The sequence below is a fragment of the Lissotriton helveticus genome, chromosome 3_1 (genome assembly GCF_964261635.1).
Source record: "Lissotriton helveticus chromosome 3_1, aLisHel1.1, whole genome shotgun sequence".
Lineage (NCBI taxonomy): Eukaryota > Metazoa > Chordata > Amphibia > Caudata > Salamandridae > Lissotriton > Lissotriton helveticus.
The window spans coordinates 275,975,574-275,989,050 of record NC_136061.1 but is presented as its reverse complement, the minus strand read 5'-3'; the positions used below and the strand labels follow the sequence as shown (position 1 = coordinate 275,989,050).

Here is a 13,477-nt window from a genome sequence, read left to right as displayed (position 1 = left end):
GGCAGGGTAGCAGGGTGTGGGGGGGGTCTGGGAGATAGAAGACGCATCATGGGACTGGAAGGGGGAGAGTATTGGATGTCACATTATTGTTAGTCTTAAAAGTCTCTTTGCCCCGGGAGTGGTAGACGTAATTTGTCATACATGTTTCAAGATGTGTTGGGTTATTTTCTCTATTTTCTTTTACACAACGGATTGTTAACATGTGCTGACCCCATTGTTTATACGCTGTTTCGAATTTGGCTGTCTTTGTTCCCGACGTTTGAAATCATATTCATCTCAGTGTTTGATAATGGCTGACCGCGAATCTGTGCTCTCGGTCCTTACTTGGAATGTCAATGGATTGGGAGACCAAATTAAAAGAGGAATAGTCAGCAATATCTAAAGCGACAATCTCCTGATCTGGTTCTCCTGCAGGAAACCCATCTGGTGGGCAATAAGAGCAAGGCTCTAAACAGATGGCATTATAAACTCTTAGTGCACGCTGACTATACTACCGGTTCCAGGGGTACGTGTGTTCTAGTCAAGAGAAAAGTACCTCTGATAGTTCTTGATACGTGGGAGGACCGTCTGGAGCGATTTGCAGTGGTCGAGGCTCAGTGGGAGGGTAGAGCCATAAATATAGTTTCGGTCTATTTGCCACCTGCGATGGGTAAGGATGCACTAGTGGAGTTGGGCAGGGTGTTAACTGACCTTCCTGATGGGACTCTAATAATGGGAGGAGACTATAACATGACGATGAATGACCTGACGGATAGACACGCAAGGAGGCAGGGGATGAGGTCGAATGAGCTGATGGCAGATTTCACGAAGGCGTTAGGACTTTCCGATGTAGGACGGGAGGTGCAAGGTGTTCCTGTAGACTTTACTTACCTCTCCGGTGTGCATGGTAGCCTCTTCCGGATCGCCTATTTCTTAACTTATACAGCCTCGATTGGCAATTTTAGGAGGCCTAAGACATATCCTCGAGGTCTCTCCGATCACTCCCCAGTGGGAGTAGATTTTACGCATGGTGTTCGACAACCAAGTCACACCATAGTCATTAATCCATGGTTGCTTAAGATTCCAGATATCAAGGAGGAGTTGGGTACGCAAACTGGTTATTTTTTGGAAGAAAATGTAGGATCTGTCACCTCAGCACAGACGATCTGGGACGCATATAAGGTGGTACTGAAGGGACACGCCCTCTCTCTGAAAACACAATACATTACGAAACGCCGAGAATTATTGACACAGCTAGAGGACGCGTTAACACGGCTTGAGAAAGACTACGAAAGTCAGCCTTCAGATGATTCATTACACTGCCTAATACTTAAAAGGGAGGAATAGAAACTGAAAGCCTGTGAACATATGCTAGCTAAGCAAACTGCTACCCACCAAGCTGTATGAATTGGGGGATAGGGCCCGAAGGATGCTAGCCTGGTTGGAGAGAAAGGAACAATGCTCTAGATGGGTACCTAGATTGCAGACACCTGCGAAGTGGTTGTATCCTGCCAAGATGCAATAGCGGAGACTTTTGCTGATTATTTTGAAGGGGTGTACTCACCCTCCGCTGTGTACAGTGAAGAAGAGTCACGGCAACTCTTGGCGGAATGTGACGTGCCGGCTTTATCGGATGAGGACAGAGATCTGCTAGAGGCAGACTTCACTGATGAGGAAATCCGGAAGGCCATAAGCCAAATAAAATTAGGCAAAGCAATGGGGCCAAATGGCACTCCGATAGAATTCCTAAAGGCAATGGCCTCCCAAGTGGTCCCGCACCTGAGGGGCATGTACCAAGAAAGCTGGGATAAAGGTATCCTACCCCCGGACCAGTGACTGGCTAACATTGTTGTTATACACAAGGCTGGTAAGCCGGTGGAGGATTGCGGTTCCTATAGGCCGATCTCTTTAATTAATGTAGAAGCGAAGATACTTTCGAAGGTACTTGCCACAAGATTAGGCGCGGTCATATCTTCACTGGTGCACCCGGATCAGACGGGCTTCATGCCCGGACGCAACACGGCCCTTAACATTCGTCGTCTCAATATTGTGTTGGCTAGAAAGTGTTACCTAGAGGAAGATGCAGTCATACTTTCCCTTGACGCGTCCAAGGCATTTGACTCCACTGAGTGGTCCTATATGTTTGAGGTACTGGAAAGAATGGGCTTAGGCCCTAACTTTAGACGCTGGGTCCAGCTTTTATATACTGATATATCGGGACAAGTAAGAGTAAATAACTAAACCTCTAGGCGGTTTTCCCTCCCCAGGGGCACCAGGCAGGGATGTCCTCTGTCGCCAATGCTGTTTGCTTTGATGTTAGAACCTCTGGCGGCGTGGGTACGGAGAGACGTCATGACCAGCGGCCTGCGGTGGTCACACGACTGCGAGTATCGCATATTATTATTTGCAGATGATGTAGTGCTCTATTTGACACAGCCATATAGATCTATCTGTATGGTCCTAGATATTTTTACCAATTTCGGAAAAAACTCCGGCTATGCTATCAACTGGAGCAAGTCGGTACTATATGTCCTGCATGGAAGTGCCCCATGCCTCCCGAGGGACTGTGCTCTGCGGGTGGTGGAAGACAGCTTTCGATATCTAGGTATTTTTGTCACGACTGATCCAGCTCTCTTTTATGAATACAACCTGGTGCCAGTGTTGACGAAACTGCGAGCAGACGTCCAACATTGGAGATCCCTCCCTTTATCACTAATTGGCCGAGCTGCCCTTTTTAAAATGCATGCTCTACCACGGTTTCTGTACATTTTGCAAAATTGCCCACATAAAATTCCGGATGCATATTTTACAGCGGTAGAGGGTGAAGTGCGCACTTTGTTATGGGACGGTAAGGCCCCGAGGATAGCGCCACAAAAATTAATGAAGGGATGGTACGATGGCGGTATCGCACTGCCCGATATACGATTATATTATTGGGCCTCGCAATTGGTGGTAGTAAACAGATGGCGATATGCCCCACCAGATGACCCGGCATGTGCTTTAGACAAGTATCAGATGGACAGAACTGGATATCTTGGGGCGCTATATACGGGCCCGCGGAGAAAACATATCGTAGGGCCTGCAAAACACACATTACAGATATGGAGAGTAGCTAACTCTAGACTGGGTTGGACGAATAGACTTACCAGAATGACACCGTTGTGGTATTCAGAGAAGATGGGGATGCTCTATCGTCATCTGGGATTTGACAAATGGGACATGATTGGTATTTCGACGGTAGGAGATATGGTTAAGAAGGGTAAGATACTTTGGTTTGAGGAGTTGCCGAAGACTTACCAATTAGCGCCACCCGAAATATCCCGCTATTTGCAAATAAGACATGCTTTGATGGCGGCTTTCCCTAATTGCAGTGATATACCGGAGTCCTCTCCGTTAGAGGATCGCCTGTTAGATGGACAATTGCACACCAAAGCTATCTCCCTCACCTACAAGAAGCTTAGTAATAATTTACCAGACTCTTTTGGACAATTAAAGGCGAAATGGGAGGTTGATTTGGGGGTCATTGAGGATGAGGATTGGAGACAGGCGCTAATGTCTTCCAGGGAGGCTGCCATCACACTTAGATACCGCCTTGTTCAACTTCGCGTGTTTCACAGATCATATATGACTGGAATTACCTTAGCAAGAATAGGGACAAAACCTGACGATCTTTGTTTCAAGGGCTGTGGGCAGTCTGCCACCTTCTACCACATGGTATGGGGCTGACCGGCGATACACATCCGCTGGGGTAGGATTACAACACATATGCACTCTGCCTTAGGGAAGACGATTACTTTGACTCCGCGGCTGGGTCTGCTTAACATCTGGGAGGCGACAGATCTAACTGAAACGGAACAGCAATTGGTGACGCTGGGTTTCACACTGTTTAAACGGGAAATCGCCAGGGGGTGGGGTGGAGCCACACCACCGGCAGTCACAGTTTGGAATAGGGAAATGGATAAATGCATGATAGCCGTGAAGGAAGTATTTATAGCTAGGGGGTGCCCGAAGAAATGGGACAGGAAATGGTCAAAATGGAATCTATACAAAGGAGACACTTGTGTGTCACCGATGGTAGAATTAGAACTGAGGAGGACTAGAACTGAAGCACAATCTATGTAAAGTACTGCTGCCTGAAATAATTTTTCTCTTCCAGGGGATCCTCATCAATAGTCATAAGCATTAGAATATTCCCGCCCATGCGCGGGACCCCGGAAACAATATATTATATGTGCCCCACATATATATAGACATATATATATAAATATATATATATAAAAATAAGCAATTGCAGCCAGATAAAACAATAGAGCTGGAATATGCTGTGAAGAATTTCCACAATACAGTGTATTTTGCATTAGAAACATGAGAAACAACACCAATGCTTGTTTAGAAACTGTTTTAATGCTTAGAAAACAGTAGAAATTCTCATAACACACTGTAAGCATATACAGCTCCCAGGCTGCATTGCAAAATCCCAGTCTAAAAAGACTGAAAAGCTAACCTGTAGCTGAATGTACTAAAACTGACGCTGTGCCTTTAAGGCACCTCAGCCCCTAGCTTCCCATCATGCCTCAGGGGTTACAGTTAGGTCAGTTGTTCTTTCCGGCTCCTTCAGGAAGGACCCTGGATACTCAGCTCCACATTTTTCTGCCTTTTTCAGTCAGAAAATCTTCAAAAGAACAATTTTTTGATTTACTTTGACTTTTCACATCAGAGTCAAGTAAATAACTGCTTAGCAGTCCATTTTTTGTGAGGTTTTCCTTTCAGGATGCCCTCATTATTTGATGATTGCCCTTCTTGTGGCCACAAGAAGGCAAAAACGGACTCTCATGAGGTCTGTATTTTATGCTTGCCAGAGGATCATGATCCTAAAGACTGTTCTCATTGTAAAAATCTGTCTGACAGAACTCTTAAAGACAGAGAGAGGAACAGGCTCTATGGTCTGGCCCAGAGAACCATGAGAGGAAGATCTGCAGAGAGGAAGAGTTCAAAGAGACCCAGAACTCCCTCCAAAGGCAAGTCAGAGCGTCCATCAACCTCAGCACCGGGCTCGGCGCTGAAAAAACGACATCTGATGGACAGTTCGAGAGAAAAAGCTCCGTCGAGATCGGCGTCGATGAGAAAATCGTCGTCGAAAAGAGGTTCGCCGTCGTCGAAGAAAGCATAAGTCAACTCCGCCGCCGTCAACCAGGCGACGGTCGGCGTCGAGAGACAGATCACACTCGCCGTCGTCTCGACGTCGACATGCTTCGAAGAGTGTGACACCTCCGCCGACGTCTCCACGGAGGCGCTCGGCGTCGAGGAGCAAGAGTCCCCTCGGACGATCGTCGTCGAGGAAGGGATCATCGAAGGCACGTCGGCGCTCGTCGTCGAGGATGTCCGATCCTCCGCCGTCGCCACATGCCAGGTCGATGACATCTCCGTCGCCGACAGATCAACGTCGGCCGACGTCGAGAGCTCCGTCGACGGCAGGGCTATGCCGTTCGACGTCGAGACCTCCGTCGACGGCAGGACAACGCCGTTCGACGTCGAGACCTCCGTCGACGGCAGGACAACACCGTTCGACGTCGAGGGAGAAGACTCCGCCGTCGGCGCATCATCGCCGATCGTCGTCGAGGGACCACAGATCATCGTCAAAGCATTCAACGCCGAAGGTTATCACCCCGTCGACGCCGCAGAGGCGTTCGACGTCGAGGGAAAGGCTTTTGAGACGTCCTCCAACACCGGTGAGACGGAGATCTCCTTCGGTGCCTTCGACAGTCCTAGTGACACAATCTGCTTCACTCCATTCCTCCTCAAGTGCCTCGGGTTCAACGGGGTCATCTTCTAGGAGTAGGAGTCCGGTTCAGAAGAATCCCCAGCGGGGTTACACTTCACATATAAGACTCTCGCCAAGATGGTATGCTCCTTTGAGTAATTGGAAGGATTCTAAGGCACCAGAGAGACTTCAAAGGTACTTGAGTCCAGTCCACGGGTCTCCTCTTCAGCAAGCAGAAGAGGCAGATGGGCAGAGTCCTGCCATTCACCGATCACGCTCACGAGAGAGAAGAGCGGACAGGTCGCATGCCCCTAGGGTCTCCCGATCGCCAAGGAGGGAGCAACCCAAATCTCGAACACCGAGAAAGGAGGTACGGACTGAGAGATCGAGATCTCCAGTACATCAGAGGGTATCACGTTCTCCTCGAAGGGAGGAACGACCTAGGAGATCACCGGTGAGGAAGGAGCATTTTCACCACAGGAGAAGAAGAACTCCATCATCCTCCCCTCCATCTTCGCCTAGATCTTCTAAAGGGGACTACTCTCCGACGCTGGCAGACAGCCCTCGCTCAAGAGCTTCCCCTCTTGACGACGTCAACACGTATCTGGACGTTTTGCAAAGGGGTGCTCACAAGCTGAATATAGAAATGACCACTCCAGAGGTGTCCACTACTGTGATTTTTGAGACTCTTCATCACAAATCATATACACGGCCGTTGCTCCCATTAGTTCCAGGAATAATGGACCCAATCAAAGAGGTTTTCCTCACGCCAGCAACGATCAGGGCAGTACCGGCACGTATCCAGAAAAAATATAGGCCGGCTGACTCAGATCCTATCTTTGTTAAAGGTGAGCCTGCGGCGGACTCAGTTATTGTAGCCTCAGCTAGGAAGAATCACACAGTCGCTCCTTCTTCGTCAATTCCTCCTGACAAAGACAGCAAGACGCAAGATTCTTGGGGACGCAAGGTATGCAGCACAGCAGCTTCATCCCTGAAAGTCTCTAGTGCATCAGCCCTTCTGGGAAGGTACGATAGAGCCCTATGGGACTCCATGGAACGATTCAAAGGGAAATTGCCCAAGGAGGACCAGAAGGACTTTGAGGAGACCGTGACGGAGGGCTGTTTGGTGGCAAACCAAATGATTAGTTCATCAGCAGATAACGCCCTTCTAGCTGGACATAACTACTCACATGGGATATGTGCGAGGAGATCCTCTTGGCTGCGTTTAACTGGGCTCAAACCAGATGCCCAGCAGCGCATCCTCAATCTGCCTTTTTCCGGATCTTCACTCTTCGGGGAGCATGCCGATCAGGAAATGGCCCGTATGAAGACTGAGTTAGACACAGTAAAGGCAGTAGGTCTGGAAAAACAGAAAGCACCGTTCAAACGACGCTTCAAGACCAACAAGAACCAGGGAGGCCAACAGAGGGTTCAAACCCCTCAATGGTCTCAAAACAAGCCGCAAGGAAAGCCACAATACAGAGGAGGAAGGTCAAGCAGAGGTAGAGGCGGACATCATCAGTCCTCTACCACACCTAGAGGAGGCAAGGCCTGAGCAGTGGCTTCCTCTGACGCCGTTACCCACTCCAGTGGGAGGAAGTGCTGCACAACATCTGGCAGAGTGGGTCAGCATCACGAAAGATCGGTGGGTGCTGAATATACTGCGCAATGGATATGCGCTACGTTTCAGGAAGAAACCACAACCGGCTCCTCCAAAAAAGTCTCGCTCGTACCAATTAGAGCTCCTCAAAAAGGAAGTGAGCGTCCTCTTAAAGAAAAACGCAATCGAAGTGGTACCCCTATCCCAAAGGGGGAAAGGAGTGTACTTAAGATATTTCCTTGTCCCCAAAAAAGACCAAGAAGGCAAATTCAGACCAATTTTGGATCTTCGACTCCTCAACAAAGTGGTGGTCAAAGAGAAGTTTCGCATGTTGGCACTCCACCAAATATGTCCTCATCTACAGATCGGAGATTGGATGTGTTCGGTAGATTTACAAGACGCGTACTTCCACATTCCTATTACACCAGGTCATCGAAAGTACTTGAGGTTCCTGGTAGGGTCCAAGCATTACCAGTTCAAAGTGCTTCCTTTCGGACTCAAATCCGCACCAAGGGTCTTCACCAAGTGCATGGCAGTGGTAGCGGCGTGTCTACACAAAAAAGGTCTCTTTGTGTACCCATATCTAGACGACTGGCTCCTGAAGAGTCCGTCGCCTCGACAAGCCACCAAAGACTGTCACCTGTGTCTCCAACAGCTACACAGGCTCGGCCTCCATGTAAACTCAGAAAAATCGATCCTGCAGTCCACACAAACTATCCACTATCTGGGAGCAGTTCTAGACACAAAGTTAGGAAGAGCGTTTCCTTCGCAAGAGAGACTTTCTTCCATGGGACAAAAATGCAAAAAGTTACTTCAGGTTCCTCGTCCAAAGGTGCGAGACGTAGCGTCTCTGTTGGGCTCCATGGCGTCCTGCATCTTCCTAATACCGAACGCCAGGTTGGGGATGCGGCCTCTACAAGAGTCGGTGGAGGATCAATGGGACCAAGCGACTGGAGATTGGGAGGATCGAATCATCCTGTCTCAAGCAGCACTGACCTCAATACGGTGGTGGACTCGCCCTCGGAATGTCCTGCAGGGAGTCCCTTTTCAGCAACCTCTTCCTTCGCTGTCTGTGGTAACGGACGCATCTCTAGAAGGCTGGGGTGCTCACATGGGTCATCTTCAGATTCAGGGTCGCTGGTCGACCAACCTTCAGACATACCACATCAACATGCTGGAACTTCGAGCAGTTCATCTGGCGCTCAAAGCGTTCTTTCCAGCAATAACAACGGACAAAGTCCTGGTTCAGACGGACAACACTACAACTATGTTCTATCTGAACAAGCAGGGAGGAACTCGATCTCGCTCTCTGTCTCTAGAGGCCCAGACAATTTGGCACTGGCTTCTGGCTCGGGGACTGTCGGTGGTGGCCGTACACCTTCCAGGCGAGCTAAACACAAAAGCGGACGCACTCAGCAGGCACTTCGAAGATCAGCCAGACTGGGTGCTACACGACGAAGTAGTCGAAGAACTCTTCCGTTGCTGGGGTCGTGCAGACATAGACTTATTTGCGGACGACGAAAACGCCAAATGCCACGCCTTCGCGTCCAGGTTCCACCGGCCAGGGACGCAAGGGAACGCTCTCCTGCTGGAGTGGACAGGAATGTTCGCTTATGCTTTTCCCCCTCTGGCACTGATTCCGAAGGTGGTGGCCAAGCTCATCAGATCGAGCATGGACATGATCCTAATTGCTCCGGATTGGCCGCGACAATGGTGGTATCCAGACTTGTTACATCTGTCGCTGTGTCCACACAGACGTCTTCCGTGCAGGCCAGACCTGCTGAGCAAGATGAACGGGAGGATCCTGCATCCCAACCTCCCGTCGCTGAACCTGACTGCATGGCTCCTGAGGTCTTGCAATATGGACACTTAAATCTGCCTCCGGAATGTATGAATATTTTAAGAGAGGCAAAGAGACCTTCCACAAGGGCGTCTTATGCGTTCAAGTGGAAACGTTTTTTCATTTGGTGTAAGGACCATGGCTTTGATCCCACCAAAGGACAAGAAGAGGTAGTTCTTCCATACCTCCTATACTTAGCGACATCAGGTTTGAAATACGCTTCTATTAGGGTTCATCTATCCGCCATAGTAGCGTACAGAAAATCACCTGCACAAACATCGTTTTTTCAAGTCCCAGTGGTGAAAGATTTCCTTCAGGGATTAAAGAAGGTCTATCCCCCTGTGAGAAATCCTTCTCCTCCCTGGGAGTTGAACCTGGTTCTCTCCAGGCTGATGTCTACACCGTTTGAGCCTATACACAAGGCCTCCTTGCAGCATCTCACTTGGAAGGCGGCCTTCTTGGTGGCAATAACCTCTGCGCGCAGGGTTAGCGAGATACAAGCACTCTGCACCAAGGAACCTTACACTGTGTTTCACCACAACAGAGTAGTGAGGGCTCACCCATCTTTTCTTCCAAAGGTGGTATCGGATTTTCATATAAATCAAACGATTACCCTTCCTTCGTTCTTTCCTAACCCATCGACCCCAGCTGAGAGGTCGTTGCACTCGTTAGATCTTAAACGGGTGCTCAAGTTTTACCTAGAAAAAACTAAGGACACCAGAAAGACAGACCAACTCTTTGTCAATTATGGTGCTATGAGGACCGGGTTTGCAGCAGCCAAAAGATCCATCTCCAGATGGATTGTCTCTTGTATCAAACTAGCATACCAGCTGGCTGGCAAACCTTTGTTGCAATCACCCAAAGCTCATTCCACTAGAGGGAAAGCAGCCACAATAGCTTTTTTGCATGACATTCCTATGTCAGAAATATGCAAGGCTGCGACATGGAAATCAGTCCATACCTTTACAAGGCATTATTGCCTAGAGTCTGATTCCAGAGCGGATTCTCAAGTAGGGCAAGCCTCCTTGAGAAACCTATTTGGGTAGAATAAGGCCTATTTTTGGGCCTACGGATATGAATGTTATCTTTTGAATTCCTTTGCCCGCAGGGATGAGGTGAGGCTCGCTACTCTATTCTAATGCTTATGACTATTGATGAGGATCCCCTGGAAGAGAAGGATTAGTTACTTACCTGTAATCCTAGTTCTCTTCCAGGGGTATCCTCATCAAAGTCATAAGCAACCCTCCCGCCTCCCCGGGCAAAGGACTTTGTTTATTACATAGGAGATGGTTTTTAACCCCTTCAGTGCTAATGACAAGGGTAACTCGTCATGGAGTTTCCATTGATTTCAATGGAAAGTCAATGGAAGTGCATCATGTGCCTTAGCAGCCAAGTGGTTAACCTGTTATTACCATGGTTTGGTTTTCAGTCTCCGAAAAGAACAACTGACCTAACTGTAACCCCTGAGGCATGATGGGAAGCTAGGGGCTGAGGTGCCTTAAAGGCACAGCGTCAGTTTTAGTACATTCAGCTACAGGTTAGCTTTTCAGTCTTTTTAGACTGGGATTTTGCAATGCAGCCTGGGAGCTGTATATGCTTACAGTGTGTTATGAGAATTTCTACTGTTTTCTAAGCATTAAAACAGTTTCTAAACAAGCATTGGTGTTGTTTCTCATGTTTCTAATGCAAAATACACTGTATTGTGGAAATTCTTCACAGCATATTCCAGCTCTATTGTTTTATTTGGCTGCAATTGCTTATTTTTATATATATATATTTATATATATATGTCTATATATATGTGGGGCACATATAATATATTGTTTCCGGGGTCCCGCGCATGGGCGGGAATATTCTAATGCTTATGACTTTGATGAGGATACCCCTGGAAGAGAACTAGGATTACAGGTAAGTAACTAATCCTTATGTGTCAGCAATAATATGTGATGTAATGGGATTTTCAGCACGTGATTGTAATGTTTGTCATTCTTTGTTAAAATTAATAAAAATATATTTTTTTTTAAAAAGAATAGGCAAATATCAGAAAATATTCTAAGGCCCAATGAGTAGCAATATGAGAAAGAAATTGGGTAGCATTCCTAGTAAAACAGGAAAGCCTTCGGGCTCACCCCAGGTGGTAAGTAGGGGGGTTGGGTTGGGGTGGGGTAAGGAACAAAGATGGCATCCATCTTGTCCACTATGGCACTTTACAAAGAAATGTGGCATAACTAAAACACATTATTAAACACACTTGTAGGCATCATAGGACATTTGTTTGGAAGGCAATCGCACTATCTCAATCTATAGATCTAAAATTGCATGAAAATGCTTATTACCCATTGTAAACGATACACAAAAAATTTGAATCCTTAAAACAATGCTATTCCAATACACTCCGAATTTCCTGGGTATCGTACACCCCACAGCAGACTTGGGTGTTCAAGGAGGCCATGCTGAAATTCCGGTGCCCCTTATACTCAGTCTGAAGTGCCTACAAGCCCCATGGAGCTGCAGGGGCTTCCTTACAAATTACCATTGACAGGTCCATCTGTGGTGCTGTCTGTGTTAAACCGAGCCTATTATTATTATTGTGTCTTTTGTAAAGCGCGCAGCTACCCCAACGGGGTGTCCCGACGCTAATTGATTGTAATGGGGTCCCTAAAGAAAGAAACCTAAGACAAGCAGTTACCGGCAGAAGAGGAAGGTTTTCAAAGCGCGGAGGAATTCCGATTCTGTTCTACTCATGCGCAGGTTGAGAGGCAGCTTGTTCCATCGTTGGGCAGCAACCAGCTCAAATGTTCTGCCACCAGAACGAGATTTTTTAAATCTAGGTGTAACCAGCAGGCACTTAGAGTTGGAACGAAGCGATCGGAGGTTGCAGTAAGGGCGAAGAATGGATCTAAGATGGGTAGACCCCTTGTCCTGAGTGGCACGGTAAGCTAGTGTCATAGCTTTAAACTCCATGCGCTTGCTCATGGGTAGCCAATGCAGTTCGCGGAGGTATGGAGAAATATGCTGTCGGCGTGAGAGACCCCCAATCAAACGAGCTGCAGCATTTTGGACCATTTGGAGTTTGTGACAAAGGCCAGAGGGTAATCCTAAATAAAGTCTATTTGCGTAATCCAAGTGGGCCTATTACAGACTTCAAGTTCTCGTGTTGGTCAATGCCACCGATGCCAAAGAGGACCCAGTGGTGCTGCCAATTTCGGACCCTGAACCAACTTTTGCTTGAGCATGACAAACCTCGGGTTAGGAAATTAGAAAGTGCAAACCGTCATCATGCATTCTGACTCAAACCCAGTGAGTCTGCCAAGTTGCTCCTATCAGTAGAGGCACCATTATCTTTTTCATTTTGACTCTTATCCTGTGTCAGAGCAGGGGACGTCCTTAGATGTTGATGATGATGATTATGATGACAGGGTGAGAGATGGCTTTCTTCTCCCTCACAATACAGAGTATGCCTTATTGATGGATTTACAGTATGCCAGTGGGCTTGACATCTCGCCTGAGATAGAGATTGAATTGCCTCTTGGGCCACCAACAGAAGAGACTGTCTCATTTGTTTTGGCAGATGAAAACCATGCTGGGAAAGGTTGCTGGGTATATGCTTTTGGAGTTAATTTCTTTCCCAAGCCTCCTTTAAGATACACAGATATTGTCATATCAGGGGACACAGAGAAAGATAGAAAGACAGAGTATGATTTGACCAAGATCAAGCAATTTGGAACATTTGGAGACCTGAAATTGTAATGCAGTATTGCTTGTTCCTAAGGCCAATACTTTACCACCACATTCAATTTTGTGACTAAACCATGAAAGTGGGCTCTTCTTCAATGTATTGTTAATTATTTTTGCCACAACCTTACTACTATGCTCAGAGATTGATTCTAAATACTTGCAAATTTGGACAAAGCTTGGAGACTGAGTAAGATCTCAAAACAATTGACCATGAGCATACACTTTAGCGAGATGTGAGGGGCAGGCTAAAAAGCATGTCTCCTGGTTCCCCATTTCCTGAACAGCTCGCTTGACCGCAACTAGCGTGGCAGTGATTCTTATGGACAGTTCATGGAAGTACCTTTCCAGGGTAAAGTCACTGTATTGTGGATCCTTTTCAGATTTATATTTCAGTGTTTATTTCTAGCATTTTAAGTGGTAAAGTCAGAATTGAATTTCTAATGGATATTTATAATGACATATTCTTCACCTTTAGAATACTCCTTAGGCTCCATACTCAATCAGTCAATCAGCATTTGTATAGCGCAGCACCGGCATAAACCAGCTTGGCAGGAAGCAC

At 47.3% G+C, this 13,477-nt stretch overlaps 1 protein-coding gene across 3 annotated transcripts in view; it reads left to right on the top strand.

The window, feature by feature from the left end:
- USP32 (ubiquitin specific peptidase 32) overlaps positions 1 to 13,477 on the top strand; it is a 1,745,589-nt gene that overhangs the window by 368,720 nt on the left and 1,363,392 nt on the right. The gene's annotated exons all lie outside the window — the stretch shown is intronic.